General features: G+C 40.7%; 1 non-coding gene across 1 annotated transcript; it reads left to right on the forward strand.

Moving 5' to 3' along the window:
* Positions 1 to 19,744: 19,744 nt before the first annotated feature.
* On the forward strand, positions 19,745 to 19,851 carry LOC145091164 (small nucleolar RNA R71). The gene has a single exon (XR_013702051.1). It is a non-coding gene; the product is annotated as a small nucleolar RNA R71 (small nucleolar RNA).
* Positions 19,852 to 20,111: the final 260 nt, after the last annotated feature.

Consider the following 20,111-nt stretch of genomic DNA (forward strand, 5'->3'; position numbering starts at 1 on the left):
ATCCCCCTGTTAAAGGGAATTTCGTCCCGAAATTCTTTTGAAAGCTAGATTTGAGAATGCTAGAATAGGTGAGGGTACTTTTGTTTCATTTGATCTTCGCGTTCCCACGTGAATTCTGGCCTACGCTTCGCGTTCCACTGTACTTTCACGATCGGGATGCGACTTTGCTTAGTACGCTTCACCTCCCTGTCCATAATTTCGACCGGTTCTTCAACGAACAGAAGATTCTTGTTGATTTCAATCTCGTCAAGGGGAACGACGAGTGTTTCATCCGATAGACACTTCTTTAGATTAGAGACATGGAACACGGGGTGTACACTGTTTAGCTCTGTAGGTAGCTGCAGTTTGTATGCCACTGGACCTATTCGGGCAACGATCTCAAAAGGTCCAATGTATCGTGGGTTTAGTTTTCCCCGTTTTCTGAAATGAATGACTCCTTTCCAAGGTGAAACTTTTCACAGCACTCGATCCCGGACCTGAAACTCTAAGGGCTTTCGCCGTTTATTGGTGTAGCTCTTTCGTCGGTCACGCGATGCTTGTAATCGAGCTCTGATTTGAACTATCTTTTTCGTGGTTTCACGAATGATCTCCGGTCCCGTTAGCGCCTTGTCCGATGCTAGTGTCTTTGCTAGCTGGGTGTCGCCCACCTCAGCCCAACACAACGGTGATCTACACTTACGTCCATATAGTGCTTCGAAAGGAGCGACTTTGATGCTCGAATGGTAACTGTTGTTATAAGAGAATTCAACTAAGGGTGAGTGGATGTCCCAAGACTTCCCAAAGTTTATCACACATGCGCGAAGCATGTCTTCGAGCATCTGAATGGTTCATTTGCTTTGACTGTCCGTTTGTGGGTGATAAGCGGTGCTCATGTCGAGATGGGTTCCAAGTGCTTTCTGAAGTGATTACCAAAAACGTGAAGTGAACCTACTGTCTCTATCCGAGATAATAGACACTGGTACTCCATGGAGTCTCACGATTTCTCAAATGTATAAACGCGTCAGTCTCTCCATCTTGTAGGATTCTTTTATTGGCAGGAAATGGGCGGATTTCATCAGTCGGTCGACTATTACCCATATGGTGTCTAGTCCATCCGGCGTCTTGGGTAGCTTGGTCACAAAATCCATAGAAATCCCTTCCCATTTCCACTTAGGGATCACCGGTTGCTGTAATAATCCTGAGGGCTTCTGGTACTCCACCTTTACCTTGGCACAAGTAAGGCACTTACCAACATAGGTGGCAATTTCTGCCTTCATGTTAGGCCACCAATAGTGTTGTTTAATATCCAAATACATCTTGTCCGAGTCGGGATGGATGGAGTATCGCGTTTTGTGAGCTTCCTTCATGACTACCTCCCTAAATCCTTCGAGTTTAGGGACCCAAATACGGTTCATGAAATGGTATACTCCGTCCTCTCTCACTTCTAGGTTCTTTTCCATTCCACGTAATGCTTCGCTTGCTCTGTTTTCCGTCTTCATGGCATCTGACTGGGCTACCCCGATCTGAGTAGTTAGGTGAGATTGGATGGTTATTGAGAGAGTTTTTGCACGACGATTAGAGTACCCCTTCCGACTCAACGCATCAGCTACCACGTTGGCCTTGCCCGAGTGGTACTTGATTTCACACTTGTAATCGTTTAATAATTCAACCCATCTTCGTTGCCTCACATTCAGCTCTTTCTGATTCAAGATATGCTGGAGACTTTTATGGTCCGTGAAGATGGTGCACTTTGTACCATAAAGGTAATGCCTCCAAATCTTCAGAGCAAAGACCACCGCTCCCAATTCTAGATCATGGGTTGTATAATTCACTTCGTGTGTCTTTAGTTGGCGGGATGCGTAAGCTATCACCCTTCCACGCTGCATGAGAACGCAACCTAAGCCCTGATTCGACGCATCACAGAAGACCACAAAATCTTCTGTTCCCTCCGGTAGAGATAGTACCGGGGCACTACAGAGGGCTTGCTTCAGGGTTTGGAATGCGACTTCTTGTCTGTCCATCCATTTGAATGGTACGCCCTTTTCTGTAAGTGAGGTAAGTGGCTTGGTGATCTTAGAGAAGTTTTGAATGAACCTCCTATAGTAGCCTGCTAGGCCTAAGAATTGGTGAATTTATGTGGGTGTTGTCGGGACTGCCCATCCTTCGACGGCTTTGACCTTGGAAGGATCCACATGAATTCCTTCTTGACTAACAACATGACCTAGGAAGTTCACACTACGGAGCCAGAACTCACACTTGGAGAGTTTTGCATATAGCTTTTCTGATCGCAGAGTTTCTAGGATTTGTCGGAGATGTTGGCCATGCTCTTCCTCGCTTCGGGAATAGACGAGAATGTTGTCAATGAAGACAATGACAAAGTTGTCGAGGAATGGTCGACAGATTCGGTTCATCAGATCCATAAATGCGGCAGGGGAATTTGTTAGACCAAAGGGCATTACGAAAAATTCATAATGTCCGTAACGAGTTCGGAAAGTGGTTTTAGGAATATCCTCTTCCCGGACTTTGAGTTGATGGTATCCGGACCGTAGATCTATCTTAGAAAAGTAACTAGCTCCTTGGAGCTGGTCAAATAGATCGTCGATTCGTGGGAGTGGATAGCGATTTTTTATGGTGAGTTTCTTTAATTCTCTATAATCGATGCACATCCTAAAAGATCTGTCCATCTTTTTGACAAATAGGACCAGAGCTCCCCATCACGAGTAGCTGGGTCAGATGAATCCCTTGCCCAGGAGTTCACTGAGTTGACTGGACAATTCCTGCATTTCAGCAGGAGCTAGCCGGTAGGGCGATTTAGCGAGAGGGTTTGCTCCTGGTACGAGGTCAATTCGGAACTCAACTTGTCTCTTTGGGGGTACTCCATAAAGATCTTCAGGAAATATGTCTGGGAATTCACGTGCTACGGGAATGTCTTGAATGTTAACCCCTTCATTGGTTTTATCCACTATGTGAGCCAGAAACGTCAAATCGTTCTTTCGTAGATGCTTTTGTGCCTGGATGCACGAGATAAGACGAAGGTTCGTGCTAGGTTTGTCTCCGTAAATAACTAGGGTTTTGTGATTGGGAAGGTGAAGGCGAACGACCTTCTCGTGACACATAATTTCAGCATGGTGGGGGCTTAACCAGTCCATGCCAATAATCACATCGAAACTCCTAATGGAAACAGGCATTAAGTCTATTCGAAAGACATGTTGGTTCAGGGTTAGGGTACATCCGATGTAGATTTCCCCCGTGGACTCGGTTTTCCCATTGGCCATTTCCACCGTAAAGGTTTCATTGAGCTTCTGGGGTCGTTGTTCTAGATAGTGTTTAAACTTAGTGCTCACAAATCTTTGCTCCGCTCCGGTGTCAAATAGGATGCATGCATAAGTGTGGTTTAGGGGAAACGTACCGGTAACAATAGCGGGATCCTTAATCGCCTCCCCCTGACCCATATTCAGCACCCTTCTTGCTCCTCCATTTGCGGGATTGTTGTTGTTAGGGCAATCGCGACGAAAATGGCCAGTCCTTCCACACCCATAGCAGGTGTGGCTAGGTCTGGCATTGTTGCCGCCAGCATTGATGTTGTTGTTGTTGCGGTTGTTGTTGTTGTTGCTTCCCTGTTGTTGATTCTGAGGAGGGTAAGTCCTGCAATACCTTGTCGTGTGCCCCTTCCGATTGCAACTTGTGCACTATAGCTCCTTGCACTCTCCATTATGATGGAAACCGCACTTCTTGCACTTGGGAAGATTACCATAATAAGGTCTAGGAGCATTCGAAGCAGCTGAGGCTGGAGCATGTGGTGTGGCCGGAACTTGTGTGGTGGCAGCATTGACTGCCACTGTCTGCTGCTTCTTAGAAGTTTCGAGGCGTTGACGCCCCTTCCTCTTGTTGTTCTTCCCCTTCTGGACATCACCTTCATTCTTGCCTTCAGCCTCCGCTGGCTTCTCACCCTTCTTGTTGTTGTGGTCATACAGCTTCTTTGCCAATCTCTTAGCACTGTCGAAAGTTTCAGGATTTGCAGCTATCACGTTTCCTTGGATCGGAGAGGTTAGTCCCCAGATGAATCGCTCGATCTTCTTTCCTTTCGAGGTGATCATGCCCGGACATAACAGAGATAGTTCACTAAATCTTGATATGCAGGCATCGATATCAGCATTCCGTACAGTGAGGTTCCACAGTTCTTGCTCCATTTTCTGAATCTCACCACGAGGGCAGTATTCAGCCATCAGCGTTTCTTTCATTTCTGCCCACGGCATGGAGTTGGCTACGGGGAGTGTCATGGCTTCCACGTGTCCGTTCCACCAAGTGAGCGCTTGGTCAACAAAAGTGCATGATGCATACTTCACCTTCATCACCTCAGGACAATCGCATATCTCGAATACCGATTCCACCTTCTCGATCCATCGCTTCAGAGTGATCACCCCTCCAGTGCCGTTAAAGGTTCGTGGTTTGGCGTTTGTGAAGTCCTTGTAGGTACATGTTTTGGTGGGTCCTTGATTCATTCCGTTGTTCGAACTCTCGGCCCCTTGCCTGTTGCCTCCTCCGTTGTTCCCTTGGTGAACTTGTGCCATAGCTGCGGAGACCGCAGCAGATACGGCTGCCTGGAATGTAGTGGAGTCAACTTCAGGTGGGGTTGGTCCAGGGTTTCCGCGAGTAGGTCGGCGAGGCATCTTTCTGTCATGAAACGGAAAGATGTTGAGTGTTTGTAGGTTCTATGAGGTTGTGATCATACTGACTAGGTGCATGGTACCAACTTAAGTACTTCTACAAGTTAGCATACAATCATGGATTCGCAACACATAGCAATTTGTAATGTCATAAAAAGTTCACTAATATTATCCGCATTTGATACATGAAAATTTCGCTTGTAAGAGCATACATGAGTGATACTAGTTTGACAGCATAACGGCTCTATGAGTAGTGTAGTCACTTAAACATAGAGTCGGGGTACATAGCATAGATCCTAATGACCTAGTCAGATAAGCCTATCCCTAACACTCCGTGGTGTGTCCTATATAGTCGCGGGGTCATATGCCGAAGTGTTGAGCCAGCAACTGAGCCATCTCAGTCATGTCTCCAATAACCTTGTCCCTCTCATGCTCAGCTTGCACTACACGTGCTTCCATGGCATACAGCTGTTGCCGCAGGGCGGCGATCTCAGCTTCGAGAGTGCGGTTCTCCCTTGGGGGGTTCACGTGGTGGGCGGGGTGGTCTGGTTGCGCCTCATCTTCAGGTGGTGTGTTGTTATCCCTGCCCGAGTTTTGCCCTTCTTCCATGTCATCATCACTCTCCTCGAACTCGTAGTCGGTGTCTGTGTATTCATCAGGTCCGACGTCGTGTGCTCCCTCATGATTCCCTTCTGGTTCCTCTTCAATCATTCCGTGAGCCACTAGGATTTGATGAAACTGGATACCCTGCTGCTCTCCCTCCATGAAGACTGGGGGAAGGTATAAACTATCGTTACTCCTATGACTCTACAACTATGATATAGACTAAATAGACGTTCTCTTTTTGGTGCTGAAGGGGTATATTTTTAGGTTCCCTAGCTATCGCGATCTCATCAGAACATGTGTTAGTTACACCTTGGAGAGCATGTAGTTGATCAGGCTACATTCGTTCCTTGATATAACTAAGAACAGTCCTGGATTAACCGGGATGCTAGCGTATCTTGTTTGGTTCAGTGTTATGTTCTTATTCCTAATGCAAGCAAGGGTGTTTTATTGTTGTTTTTTACTTATTTTGTTCAGAGTTGGGTTAGTCTCTCTTTTGGTTTATAGTTGCATATCAATGTGTGGTTAGATATGCTAGTTCATTATAAACAGAGCTCTGATACCAACCTGTCACACCCCCGAACCAGACGGCGGAAACGTCCGAGGGCTATTGTGACTCAATTGAATACCATCACAATGAATAATCATGAATCATAACATCATTCATCACCATGCATTGAAATATTACAACCATCAGTGTTTACATTCAGTACATTGTTTTTACACATTACAATTCCAAAACATAAACCGTTCGATATTAATTCAACAAAACATCATGATATCACTGGGTATATTTTTCCTTTGATTTACCTGTTACCTGAGAATACAAGTATTTTGGAAAAACATCAACATATGAAATGTTGGTGAGTTCATAAGTAATGTTTGAAAAGTAATGATTTGTATTATTTTGAAAACCAACAGAAAATCCGATATTTTCTGAAAAGATTATTGTATGTAAAAAAAAGTGTGAAGATCCATAAATATGCTTGTTGATTTCTATAAGCGTGAATAATTGTTAGACTTTGTATGCATCACATAGGTGTAAGTGTTGAAATCCCTAGGAAAACCCGATGTTTTCCAAATACTTTAAATTACGTGTTTTATATATTGTTATGCCGTTGTGACGTTTGTATTTGATAATTCCAGGTGACATTGGATTAATTATGGGTTGTGAGTTGTTATAATCACGCATTAATGAAAATGACTAGCTTACAACTATACAAACGATCCCTTAGGCGTCGTCCGTACTACTCACTTAATCCAACCACCCTGACTTCTCATAGCCCCACAACCTAGGAGAAAAGAGTGTGTGAAGCCCCAGTTATTTCCATAAGTCGTTCAAGGCTATCGTGAATGCGAAAGGCCCTTGGCCCGACTCGCATTTGACTTCTCGACTTTACTAGCAGTACCAAAGGACCCTTGGGGCCCAACAGCACAAAAGCTATTGAAAGCCCTTTTACACGGAATTAGGTCGTATAAAACCCAACAACATGTAAGTTTGTTTCCTTCAGGCCTAAAGATCATGTCATTGGGCTAGCTAGGCCCAACAAGCACGATTTGAAACTTTTGGGCCCGAAGATGGTGTATTGACTTCTTGTGAATTTCCGCGTGTGTATTGACTTCCCGTAAATTTCCACGTGTGTATTGAAATATCATTGTTTATTGATTTTTGATTCGTTGTTGATTCGAGACCTAATCAATTCGTTTGGTAACGATTTTGGTGTTGAGGGTGTATTACGTTTCACCGGTAGTCGTGGTACTCGTATTTTATCTTAAAGGATTTATTGTTTTAAACATTAGAATTTTTCTTTTTGATGCCCTGTCTTGGATAAAATTTGTACTTTTAACCCTTTATATAAAAGAATTTCCATTTTAGTCCTTAAACCATTTTTTTATTCACACTTTAATATCAAAACTTGTTGAAAAGACATTTTTCAGCCCAAATTTACTTGATAAACAGTTTTAGTCCCTCAAAATGAAATTTCTCGGTTGAAACCTCCATTTTCGCAATTTTTACAATTTTGACCCAAAATGGAAAATTTGTGTATCTTTGGTCCCTTTGAAATTTGAAAAGCATTTTTAACCCTTGAAATGGACTTGGTACACTAGTAGTCCCCTGTTTTACAGAGATGTGCAGTTTCAGGCCCTCCAAATTAAAAATCTCTCAATTTGGGGCTTTATTGGGCCGAAAAGTCCATTTTTGGCCCATTATGTCTAAAAATTCACATTTTAACCCTTCAAAAGTGTAAATTTTCAGAGAATACATATTAGAAACTGTTTTGACTCATCTCAACCTTCCAAATTTATATTTTGTCGTTTTGGGCCCTTTAGTTTTGTATATTTAGCATTTTGAGCCCAAAAATGGGTTTTAAGCCCAAAGATGTTCATATTAACCAACTTGGTTACTTTTCTAGACTTGATTTGTGTGAAATAATATAAGTTATACTTATTTCATTCAACATATTGTAGATCTCGGTTTCTAAGTTCTTTTTGACTAGTACCAACACCACAATCACATATGATCATATATATAAGCATAGAAATCACACAAGGCATACATATACTCATAGATCTACACATTTTCTTGTATTCTACCCCACAAAACTTATAAAAACCGAAAAATAGGGGGTATGAAGCTCACCTTGAGTTGGGTTTTGGTTTTGGAGAAGATTGGAAAAAGTTTGATGTTGTTTTCGGCTCTAACAAGTCTTCCCTTGTTGATTTCGAACTTAGGGAGTTTCTAAGAGAGTGATCATGATTTTTGCATGGATTAGAAAGAGATTTTTGATAAAACAAAGAATCTAGATCATAGATCCAAGCATAATCTTACCTTAGATGAAGAATTTGTGGAAATATCTTCTTGAAAAACCTTCTAAAAATCGAGAGATCTTAATGAAGAGTGGAGGGAGTTTCCTTGAGAGATTTGTGAGAGAATTGTGTGTGTGTGTGTGTGTTTGGAATCGGTCGAGAATGAGAGAGAGAGCGAGAAGAAGAGAGTGCTTGCATGGAAAGATGAGATTGCATTGATGTTTGAAGTGTAAAACATGGATATCCCCCATATAAAAGTGAGGTGTCATGCAATAAGTCAACTTCTTTCTTTCCTTTGGGCTTGGGCCGAGAATGGGGAGGGTGAGAGGAGGTTTTTGGGCTTTTTGCCCTTAAGCCCATGTTATAGTTAGGTTGGGTGATTTTTGGCCCTAGAAAAAATATAAATTTGATTTTTATGCTTTATTAGGCTAGATTAGGTTAATTATGGTCCAAAATGGTTCATATAATTAATCTATTTCATTCTAGGCCCAATATGGCCCAAAATATTGAATTAATTGGAAATGGGTCCAATTAGATCCCATTTAAGAGTTCTAAGCCCAAGATAGTCAACCATGCAAACTTACATGGTGCCCTCACATGTTACAGTCACCTATTCGATGTGCCGGTAAACCACACACACTCCACCGAACTATGACAAACATTGAGTCACCCTTTGCTACCTTTGCTTAGAACCATTTAGAGTGTCGGTTAACCACACACGCTCCACTAACATCTTTGCAGGGGTATAAAGTGTAATTTCATGGAATTGCCTCAATTCACTTTTGCCTAAGTAACTAAGATTGGGAATTTGTAAAACATTTAGTTACTTTTGTACTTCATTATACTTATAATGGAAGGTTTTGTCCTATCCTACCCGTTCGGCTAACGACCCTCCAATAGTCAAGAGTGTGGTGGGTAAGAGTGGATACCCATTCAATCGCCATTTTATAGGCAATTTCCTTAAACACCCCTTATAGACCAGCTTCATGAATGAGGCCTACTAACGGTAAGACTGACTTTTACTCATACATATATATAATGTTAGACTCTTAACGTTATATATAGTATAGGGTGTATTTTACACTTTTAAAATACTAGGTGGTCAAATTTAACGATTATACTTTTAATTCAATTAAATGTAAACCAAAATTTGATGGATTTATTAAACCTCTTTCAATTATACACCTTAATTAATTAATAAAACCATAAGGGTGTGATTTGAACTTTTCAAAACAATACTAGGGTTTTAGAATTTAACATTCCTAAATTAAACTTTTAATCAAATTTTAAATTCCAAAACTTGAGGGCAAGTTTTGAAACATTTCAAAACATTAGGGTTTAGAATTTAAATATACATCAAAATTAAACTTTTAATCAAAATTTAAATTCCAAAACTTGAGGGCAAGTTTTGAAACCTTTTTAAAACATTAGGGTTTGAACTATTTATATTTCAAAACTAAACTTTTGAGTTCAAATTTAAACTATAAAACCTAAAGGGAAAAATTGAAACTTTTCATAACACAAGGATCAAATAACAAATAATATAAATTAAACAATTAATTTCATCATTATCTATATTTGACCTAATTTCAATTTCTTGCAAAATAAGTTACCCAATTAATACAAATAATCCAATCTTTATCATATAAGGAAGTTATTATCTAATCAATTGGTAATTATCTTTTGTTTAATCAAGGATGTACTCAAAAATATGAATAAAATCGGATTTTAATGATCTAAAACAGATAAGGCAATTATCCATTAGAAAAACAGCAAGAAATCCTGAAATCCCCTCTTTCTGACGCTTGAACTCGCCGAGTACCCATATGGACTCGCCGAGAAGGGGCCTACTCGCCGAGTCCACAATGGGACTCGCTGAGTCCATCAAGCTAGCTCACAAAAATCGATTTTTTTAAGAATGAACAAATTAACAAGGCATCAATACAATAGAAACCAATCAAGGCTCTAATACCACTGATGGGTTTTAGCTATAAGAACATCCTATGTGCTCATACAAACCCTAATGCTTGGATCTAGGTTTCTCTATTGTACATGCAATTTATCCAAGACTATAAACCCTAGATCTAGCATATGATAATCAATATAACATATAATTAGGGTTTAGATCATACCTAGATTGTTATGTAGCAATAACAATCTCAAATCCTCCTTGTAATGACTTTAGAAAGCTTAGAGTCACAAATGTCACTCCTCTAATGGTTCACAAACACCAAGAGCAAAAGGATGAAGAAGAGAAGAGAAGGAGGCTCTCAAAAACACATGGAAAACCTAAAGAATAAGTTCACCACGTTTTTAGAGCATAAGGGTTCTATATATAGTGAGGCTATTAGGGTTATCTAACAAGGAAACCCTAATTTGGATGCGTAAGCCCTAAGCAACCCATGGAATCCTTTCCTTAAAGGCCTTGGACGATTTCTAATGGGTTTCCCCATAGAATTCGTCCAACCTTATAATATAAGGCGATCCATAGCCCAATTGCAATTATCTTATAATTACAATTCCAGTCCCTTAAATTTAATTAATCTCTTTTAGTCACAAAACTAATTACTAATTAATTCCTGACTAATATTAACTAAACAATATGATTTCTCCTTTAATATATTATTCCCATAATATATTAATAAATCATATTTAATCCTTTCTCTCCACAATTCATCCTATCAAGTTGCTTTGGTGAAGGCAACCCAAAAGGACCATGAACCATCGAGTCAAGTACATACCAAAATAGTTATGGACTTAGACACTGATCCAACAGCAGACCCAACTCGCCGAGTAGATGGTAGTTATCCATCTCATACCAGGAGTCTTGACTTATCTTCTGGAATATTCGAATGGACTCGCCGAGTAGGAAGGCTTTTGTCACTCATTCTTCATTCTTTGGTCTCTAATTGCTTCCCCTTGTTCCCTTTCACTCCCAAGCATATCTTTTGCACTGAAAACAAAATTTAAACATCATTAAGTACCTTTTGTCCACATTATACGCATAATTAGTTAAAAATTAATAAAAATGTATGCTAAATAATTAACTAATTATGCACATATCAAAATACCCCACACTTGACTTTTGCTTGCCCCCAAGCAAAACTGAAATTTAAACATATTAGAACCACATATGACAACTCCAATCTAACCCAGCCATTATGCCAAGACCCCAACGCATGCATTTGTGTCTAAAATTGTCCTAAATACCCCCATAGTCTAAATACTGACAATCCTCATAAACATTCGCCCACTCGCCCCGAACTATGCTCATTTTATGCATCCCTCAGAATCCATCCCCAGAAAACCTCTTAACCTCAAGGTATTTTTGTTTGAGTAACCCAAGCATACATAATCTAGATAATTAAAATGTATGATACCACATTGGAGCTCTTTGGAATTCTTCACTTCTTGGCATTTGATCTTTGATCTCTTTGAATTCACCACTTTGTTGTTTGATTTTTGGTATATTCAACTTTTTGAATTTCTTTGGAATTTTTAACCTTTTAATTTCATATTTGACTTTGATGCTCCAAAAAATCTTCAAACTTTTCTTGTAATTTCGATCTATTTTCTTTTTTTTACATGTTCCTCACTTTTTTTCATTCAAATCCCTACATGCTTAAGCAGGGGCACTCAACTTCAACATTTATTGGCTAAAGATAATAATTTTCCTGGATACATTTCTGGTAAACGATGCTAAACATATTGCATCCCTCAGGCTGAGCGAGGTTGTGTTTTTGTCCCATGATTTCAATAGAATAAGGAAGCCACAAATGCACTAGAACGTATATAGGCTCAACTAAACATTTGGGTTTTCATGCAATCATCAACACAATTCTAACATAGAATCCTAATTTTCTTTTACCAAAATTTTCTCAATTAATTCCTAATTATTATTTTTGGTATGCAACAATTTTTTTAAAATTAGTCTAAATTAAGACTCTAAATTTTCTAATATGTGACCAACCCCCTACCCCACACTTATTTTATGAAATGCCCTCATTGCATATTATGCAAAAAGATAAAAATGCAAACTATAGAGAGAATTGGAACAAACTCCCTTGGGGTAGCAGTCGATAGGTTGATACTCTTTTCTTTAGCTCCATCTTTAATTGACTTTAGCCATAGGAAAAGCTCATCCATGTCTTGGGTGTCATGCGTCTCATGTGGTTGACAACTCGAAAATATCAAGGAACAAGCTTCTTAGAGAATCCCCAGTAACAACTCTTCACGAAAAGTGGATAAATGATGCAGTGAAAGTGCTCAAAACAGTTCTGGAACTCGAAAATTGTTAGTCTACTCGGCGAGTAGTGTCGTGTGCTCGGCGAGTAGCTCTTAACTTGCAACTATAACGTGTAATATCCCATGTACTCGCCGAGTAGAATTTGTGCACTCGGCGAGTAGGCACTATATTGCCAAAACTGATCCAGCTCGTGTTCCTTTTGACTCAAGTTTTGAAATTGGAAATTTCACTGACCCTTTCTCTAAACCCTTCAGCAGCAACACCCTCCATTACTCTCGACTCCAACGGACTCAATCCTAAGGACAAGACTTCGTAGTTTTTCTTGAACATCTCTAATTCCTTAATTGACCCTCAATACTTTATTATGCTTCCTAACCTTCTATCCCTGAAACATAAGCAACTAAAAGTGAAAGCAATAAAAATCCTAAAAAACAAAAATCATCCAAGTTTTAACAATTGTTCAAAACAAAACACCATAAAAACACAAAACATAAAAATAATGTCCTCAATCTTCTTCTTCCATATCGGCTCCTCCAGGGCCACTTCCTCCTTCTTCATTTCTTCTCCTCATTCTTTCTTCCCAACTCATAATGTATGGATAGCCGGGTTCGCGTCTTGGTGTAATGTTCATTTGTTGGAAGAGGTCTTCGAATGATTGGTTATTATAATTAACCCCTCGTCCAATATCGTCCAAAGAGCGCCGGTACTCCACTTGATTCCACCCATCATTGTCCTCCTCCACCAGAATAACCGGTGGGTCTTCTCGTACCCGCTCGCTACGTTGCCTTACCCATCTTCCCGGCTCCTCAGGGATTGCCGGCTCATCCGCATGTGGAATGGAAAAGGAATCACCAAACTTCTCCATGATCCGTGCCCTGCTGTATAATGCAGTGTTGAACGGGGGAGGATAAATGATCGTGAGCGCCCTTGCTTCTTGCAAATCTAAGACCCCAAACGAGCTGGCAAGCTTTGTAACAAACATGCCTCCATTAATCTTGGAGTTCACCTTTTCCTTAACCGCCCCTTCAGCAAGAAACTTGGTGATGCAATAGGGGAGATTGCAGAAAGCATCTGGAGTAATAATACTTCAAAGATAAAAGATATCAAGGGTTGGAACCTTGTCCCAATCCTTCTGCATGTTGATCGTGCTGGCCACGAAGCGGTGAATAAGACGATGGATCGGCGAGCGAATATGACCCTCCTAAGCGGTAGAATGAATATACACCCGGTTGGCAATAGTATTCCACCAGGTGGAGGCCACCACTGCCTCGGGAAGATCCTTATGGCAGTTCTCCAGAAAGGCTTCAAAGTCCTCAGTCAGCATAGTGCTTTGATCATAATTCCCCAGCCTCCAGGAAAATTCAGCCACGCTGCATTGTTGCAGCTCACCACCAAAAGAAAAAGAAATTATGTTGGGGTTTTAATACTCACTACCACCTCGGAATGAGATGGTAGAAAAAAATTCCCTACACAATTCAGCATAAACAGGTTCTTGTATCTTGAATAACTATAACCAACCATCACACATGATGGTGGTATCCCCCAAGTTGCACTCCTTCACAAAATATGGTGTGAGCTCCTCCTCCAAACCCACTTTTCCCAACCAATCCCAGTCAACAACGTTGGGCAAATGGATCTCCTTCTGTTTCAGCGCCTCTAATTTGTTTTTTGCACGAGCTTGGGATGATTTGGACGTGATTTGTCGAAATGAGAGCCACGGGATATCACCTTGGCTTCCCCGTCTAGAAGACTGCCCCCTTCTAGACATGGAATCTGCATAACAACATTAAGAAAACATAAACAAACAACACCTAGTAATTAAAATCGAAATAAACAGGGTTGTATAGTATCCTACTTGCCGAGTTCATGTCCTACTCGGCGAGTAGGATGAACATCGGGACCAAAACCTGTCGATCATATATGGGCTGTCCAAAACTCCTAATTTTTCACAGGGGTTGATGTATTAAGTCAAATAACCATAAATCCAAAAGAAATTTCTCCTAACATTACCTAATTCATGGCAAAATTAGAACCCTAGAATTTGAGGAAACCCCCCAAATCCGAATTTAAGCAAAATAGGGGCAAATCAATGATAAAGCTTGAACCTTTGATGAGTTTTAAGTGTAAAGATCTTACCTTTTCCTTTGAAAGACGAAGATTAAGTGGAAAATTGAAGAAATAATAGAGAGTGCTTGAAGGATGCTGTGCACGGCGAGTGTATAGGTTAAATTGGTGAAAACCCTTATTTTACAGATTATAAACCATCTGTGTAAGTTGGCTACTCGCCGAGTAGAAAAGATCTACTCGTCGAGTAGAACTACTGTTACGCGTTTATTGGGTTATTTGGGCAGGTACTCGCCGAGTATACGTGCCTACTCGTCGAGTAATCCTTGCACTTTGAAAAAAATTTGAATGTTTTGAAAAATTAATGTATTTTCTCATTTTTAACCATCCACCCCACACTCTAAGCATTGCTTGCCCTCAAGCAATTATATTCTTAGAAGAAGACGAATGAAAAAGATAAAATATTAAAAATAAAGTAAAGGAATGAAAATGCAAACTTGAGACTCGGGTTGCCTCCCGAGAAGCGCTTCTTTTTAAGGAGTCATTAGCTGGACTCCTCCCCTTCTACGTGGTTGCAATACCTTCCAACAACAACAACTCTTCCATACCTTCATTCCTGGGGACTCCTTCTTCATACTTTTTGACCCTATGTCCATTAACCTTGAAAGGTGTTCCATCTCTTGACAATAGCTCTATAGCACCATGTGGAAACACCGTCTTTACCAGAAAAGGACCATCCCATCTTGACTTGTGTTTTCCCGAGAAAAGCTTTTGTCGTGAATTAAAGAGCAACACTTTTTGGCCTTCATGAAATTCTTTATTTTCTTTTATCCTCTTGTCATGCCACATCTTGGTCTTCTCGTTATAGATCAACGAACTAGAGTATGCATCATTTCTAAGCGCCTCAAGAGCATTCATTTGCATTAACTGGTTGCTCTTGATTTCCTCCATGTTGAAGTTGCACATCTTTAAAGCCCAAAAAGCTTTATGCTCTATCTCCATCGGCAAATGGCATTGCTTTCCATAAACTAACCTATACGGTGTAGTACCAATAGGGTTTTGAAAGCTGTACAGAAAGCCCAAAGTGCATCGTCTAGCTTATGCGACCATTCTTTGCGATTGCTCCCCACCGATTTCTCCAAGATCCGCTTTAAAGCTCGATTTGTCACTTCGGTTTGTCCACTAGTTTGTGGATGGTAGGATGTAGAAAATTTATGGGTTACCCCATATTTCTTTAACACCTTCTCTAGTTGATCATTGGCAAAATGCGTGCCTCGGTCACTTATAAGAGCTTTCGGGACTCCAAATCATGAAAATAACTTCTTTAAAAACCGCACCACTACCCGACCGTCATTAGTTGGTAACGCTTGTGCATCCGCCCATTTGGATACATAATCCACCGCCACCAATATGTATTTGTTGCCTTTAGACATGGGAAATGGTCCCATGAAGTCGATCCCCCACACATCAAATACTTCGCACACTTTGATACTATGTTGTGGCATTTCATTTCGAGATGAAATGTTTCCCACTCTTTGACAAGCACCACACTCTTTGATAAATTGGGTTGCATGTTTAAAAATCGTGGGCCAATAGAACCCAATGTCAAAGATCTTCTTTGCAGTGTAATGTGCTCCATGATGTCCATCCGTGGGCCCGCTATGACAATGCTCTAATATTTTCTGGCTTTCATTCCCGAACACGCATCTTCGTATGATCCCATCCACGCAGCTTCGGAAAAGATATGGTTTATCCCAAAAGTAATATTTTATCTCGGAAAATAATTTCTTCTGTTGTTGACTTATGAGATCTTTTGGGATGTAATTGCTAGCTAAGTAGTTAGCTATATTTGCAAACCATGGTTCTTCTCCCACGGTCACCATAATATACTCGTCCGGAAAATCATCGCCAACTCTATCTTCGTGCAATCGCGGGTTTTCAAGCCTTGACAAGTGGTCAGCTGCTACATTCTCCATTCCCTTTTTTTCTCGTATCTCTATGTCAAACTCTTGAAGAAGTAGCACCCATCGTATCAGTCTTGGCTTTGCATCCTGTTTGGCAAATAAATACTTGATAGCAGAGTGGTCAGTAAAAACGGTTGTTTTAGATAAAACTAAATAAGGACGGAACTTATCAAAAGCATACACCACAGGTAATAATTCTTTTTCCATGGTGGTGTAATTTTCTTGGGCTAGATTTAGAGTCTTGCTAGCATAATATATGGGTCTAAAGTGCTTATCAACCCTTTGACCAAGGACAACTCCTAATGCAAAGTCACTAGCATCACACATAATCTCAAAGGGTAAACTCTAATTTGGTGCAACAATGATCGGGGGATTAGTTAATTTTTCCTTTAAAAATTCAAATGCCTCTAAACACTCTTTAGTAAAATTAAATGGTGCATCTTTTAATAGTAATTGTGTTAGAGGTCTAGTTATTTTGGAAATATCTTTTATGAAACGCCGGTAAAAACCCGTGTGTCCTAGAAAACTTCTAATGCCCTTCACATTATTTGGTGGGGGTAATTTGGCAATGGTGTCAATCTTTGCGCGATGCACTTCAATTCCCATTTTGGAAACCTTGTGGCCTAACACTATACCCTGCTTAACCATAAAGTGACATTTCTCTCAGTTGAGGACAAAGTCAGTTTTTTCACACCTAGCAAGCATTTAGTCAAGATTTGTGAGACAATCATGGAAAGAAGATCCAAAAACAGAAAAGTCGTCCAATAAAACTTCCATGAATTTTCCACCATATCGTGGAATATGGCTGTCATACACCTTTGAAAAGTCGCGGGTGCATTGCATAGCCCAAAGCGCATGTGCCTATAAGCAAAAGTCCCACTTGGGCAAGTAAATGTGGTCTTTTCTTGGTCCATTGGGTCTATGGGTATTTGGAAATAACCCGAGAATCCGTCTAGAAATCAATAGTAACTATGGCAAAATAATCTTTCTAACATTTGATAAATAAAAGGTAAGGGAAAATGGTCTTTACGAGTGGCATCGTTTAGCTTTCGATAATCGATGCACACTCTCCAACCGATTACCGTTCGTGTCGGAATTAGCTCATTCTTTTTGTTGGTTATGACCGTCATCCCTCCTTTCTTGGGCACCACTTGGACCGGACTCACTCACGGACTGTCGGAAATGGAATAGACAATTCCCACATCTAAGAGTTCAACCACTACCTTCTTGACTACTTCTTGCATATTCGGGTTTAATCTTCTTTGGTGCTGTACAACCGGCTTTGCTCTTTCTTCCAGATGGATCTTGTGAGAGCAATAAGATGGGCTTATTCCCTTGATGTCGGTGATGCTCCATGCTATGGCCCTCTTCCGCTTCTTCAACTCTTGCACTAGCTCTTCCTTTTCAGATTTGGATAGGTCAGAGGCTATGATTACTGGCTTTTGGTTTCCTTCTTCAAGGAAGGCATACTCCAATGTTCTGGTAAATTTTTGAGCTTAGATTTTTGGTTCTGACTGTTGTACTCGCCGAGTGCAGGTAAGGTACTCGGCGAGTTGGTAGCTGCATTCACGACTTCTGATTTTTCTGAGGATGAACTCGGCGAGTAGATCGGCCCTACTCGGCGAGTAGAGCTGTCAGTTTGCTTGACTGTTTCTTCAAATTCAGCTTCTTCCAGCAGCCTTTCGATCTCCATTAAGTCTTTTTCTGCATCAAATTCTTTATCAAAAATTGTGTACTTGCTGGAATCTTCACTTACGCACTCCTCCAATAGTTCGTCTAGCATGTCAATTGAGAACACCGTGTCATCACTGTTCCTTGCATACTTCATGGCTTGATCAACCTCAAAGGTTACAGAATCATCACCTACCCGCAAAGTAAGCTTTGAATCCCTCATGTCTACTATAGCACTCAAAGTGTTAAGGAAGGGTCTTCTGAGGATGATCGGGACTTGAGGATCCGCCTCTATATCTAGAATTATAAAATCCGAGGGAATGACGAATTTGTCCACCTTGACTAGTAAGTCTTCGCATATGCCTCTTGGGAAAGTGACAGTCTTGTTTTCTAAGTGAATTGCCATGCGAATTAGCCTTGGTTTCCGGGAGATCCAGCTTCTTAAAGAATGAATATGGCATTAGGTTCACACTTGCTCCCAAATCGGCTAAGGCATGAATGGTAGCCAAATTGCCAAATTGGCAAGGTAGAGTTAAGCTCCCCGGGTCACCCTTCTTCTTTGGTAGCTTATTTAGTATAGCAGTTGACCAGTTTTCATTGAGGACTACCTTCTTCACTTCTTGCATCTTCCTTCGATTAGTGAGAAGTTCCTTAAGGAACTTAGCATATTTGGGCATTTGGACGACAACTTCAATGAAGGGTATGTTGATTTGAAGAGCCTTGATATGATCTAGAAAATTCTGGTACTCCTCTTCCTGCTTCTCCTTCTTAGCTCGGGCTGGGTATGGCATTGGAGGCTGATCCAGCTTTTCAGGGACTTGTTCCTTTAGATTTGGCAGTGTACTCGCCGAGTCCATATTTGGTACTCGGCGAGTAGAGATGTCAGATTGAAGATTTTGATTTTCTGCTTGATTTTCTGCTTCCTCCTTCTGTGAGGCTTTGGGTCTTTCATTCTGAATAGGGGCCAGAGGAGTGATTGTTTTCCCACTTCTTGTTGTAACTATATTTATGTGCGCGCCTCGTGGGTTATTTTCGGTTTTACTAGGAAGTTCGCCCGATGATCTTTGGTTGATTTGTTGAGCAAGTTGCCCTAGCTGCGTTTCTATGTTGAGGATAGATGCTTGCTGGTTTCTAAGCATGGTCCTTGTTTCTTGAATTGCAGCATCATGATCACTATGTCTCTTTTCTGAAGCAGCTACAAATTTGGTAAGCATTTCTTCCAAACATGGTTTTCTTTCTTGTGCCGGCTCCTCCTTTTGGTAAAACCCTCTTCCTTTCTACCTGAACTTCTCCTCCTTAGCCTTCTTGTACTCTTCATATGGGAGCCACTCTTTCTTTGGTTTTATCCATTCTTCATCATATCGGTCTCCACTTGAGTAATAAACGTGCACCTTCTTCTTGCCATTTTCATCCAAGTCGCAATCTCTAGTAAGATGAGGCCCATTGCAGTTTTCACAACCCACCCGAATAGCATGGATCGTTTGATCCATTTATCCATCCTCCTATCCATGGTTTTTAGCATAGCCATGACCGCAGACAAGTCTTCAGTAGCTGCATATGCAGCTCCCCTAGTAACATCAATTCTTGGGTTGTGGTATTCTCTAGAGTGCTTAGAGAATTCTTTAATTAATTCCTTGATCACCGGGGGTGGCTTCTTTGTGAGCGGGCCTTGCGAGTCAAGTAACTGCCTGGTTGTAACATTGACTCCATCATAGAAAATGGAGACTTCTTGCTGGCTATTTAGGTCATGGTGTGGGCAGTTTCTTAGTAAGCTCTTGTACCTCTCCCAAGCTTCATATAGTGACTCTCCAGCTCGTTGTTTAAAGTTAGCTATTGCTTTCTTCAGTTTGGCTATCTTGGAAGGTGGGCAAAAGTGATCAATGAATTCTTCGTTCATCTTGGCCCATGTGGTGACTGATCCGGGGGGAAGTGATTTGAGCCAGTCTTTTGCAGCGCCTTTGAATGTCACTGGAAGCATGTGAAGTAGCTAAGTCTCGCGAGGCACATTTGGAACATTGAAGTAATCAACTACATCATTGACTTCATCCAAATGCTTATAGGCATCTTCGTGGTCTTTTCCATAGAAAGGTATTTCTTTAAGTAAAGCTA

This window comes from Lactuca serriola, chromosome 2, assembly GCF_051521515.1.
Source record: "Lactuca serriola cultivar US96UC23 chromosome 2, Lser_US96UC23_V15, whole genome shotgun sequence".
NCBI lineage: Eukaryota > Viridiplantae > Streptophyta > Magnoliopsida > Asterales > Asteraceae > Lactuca > Lactuca serriola.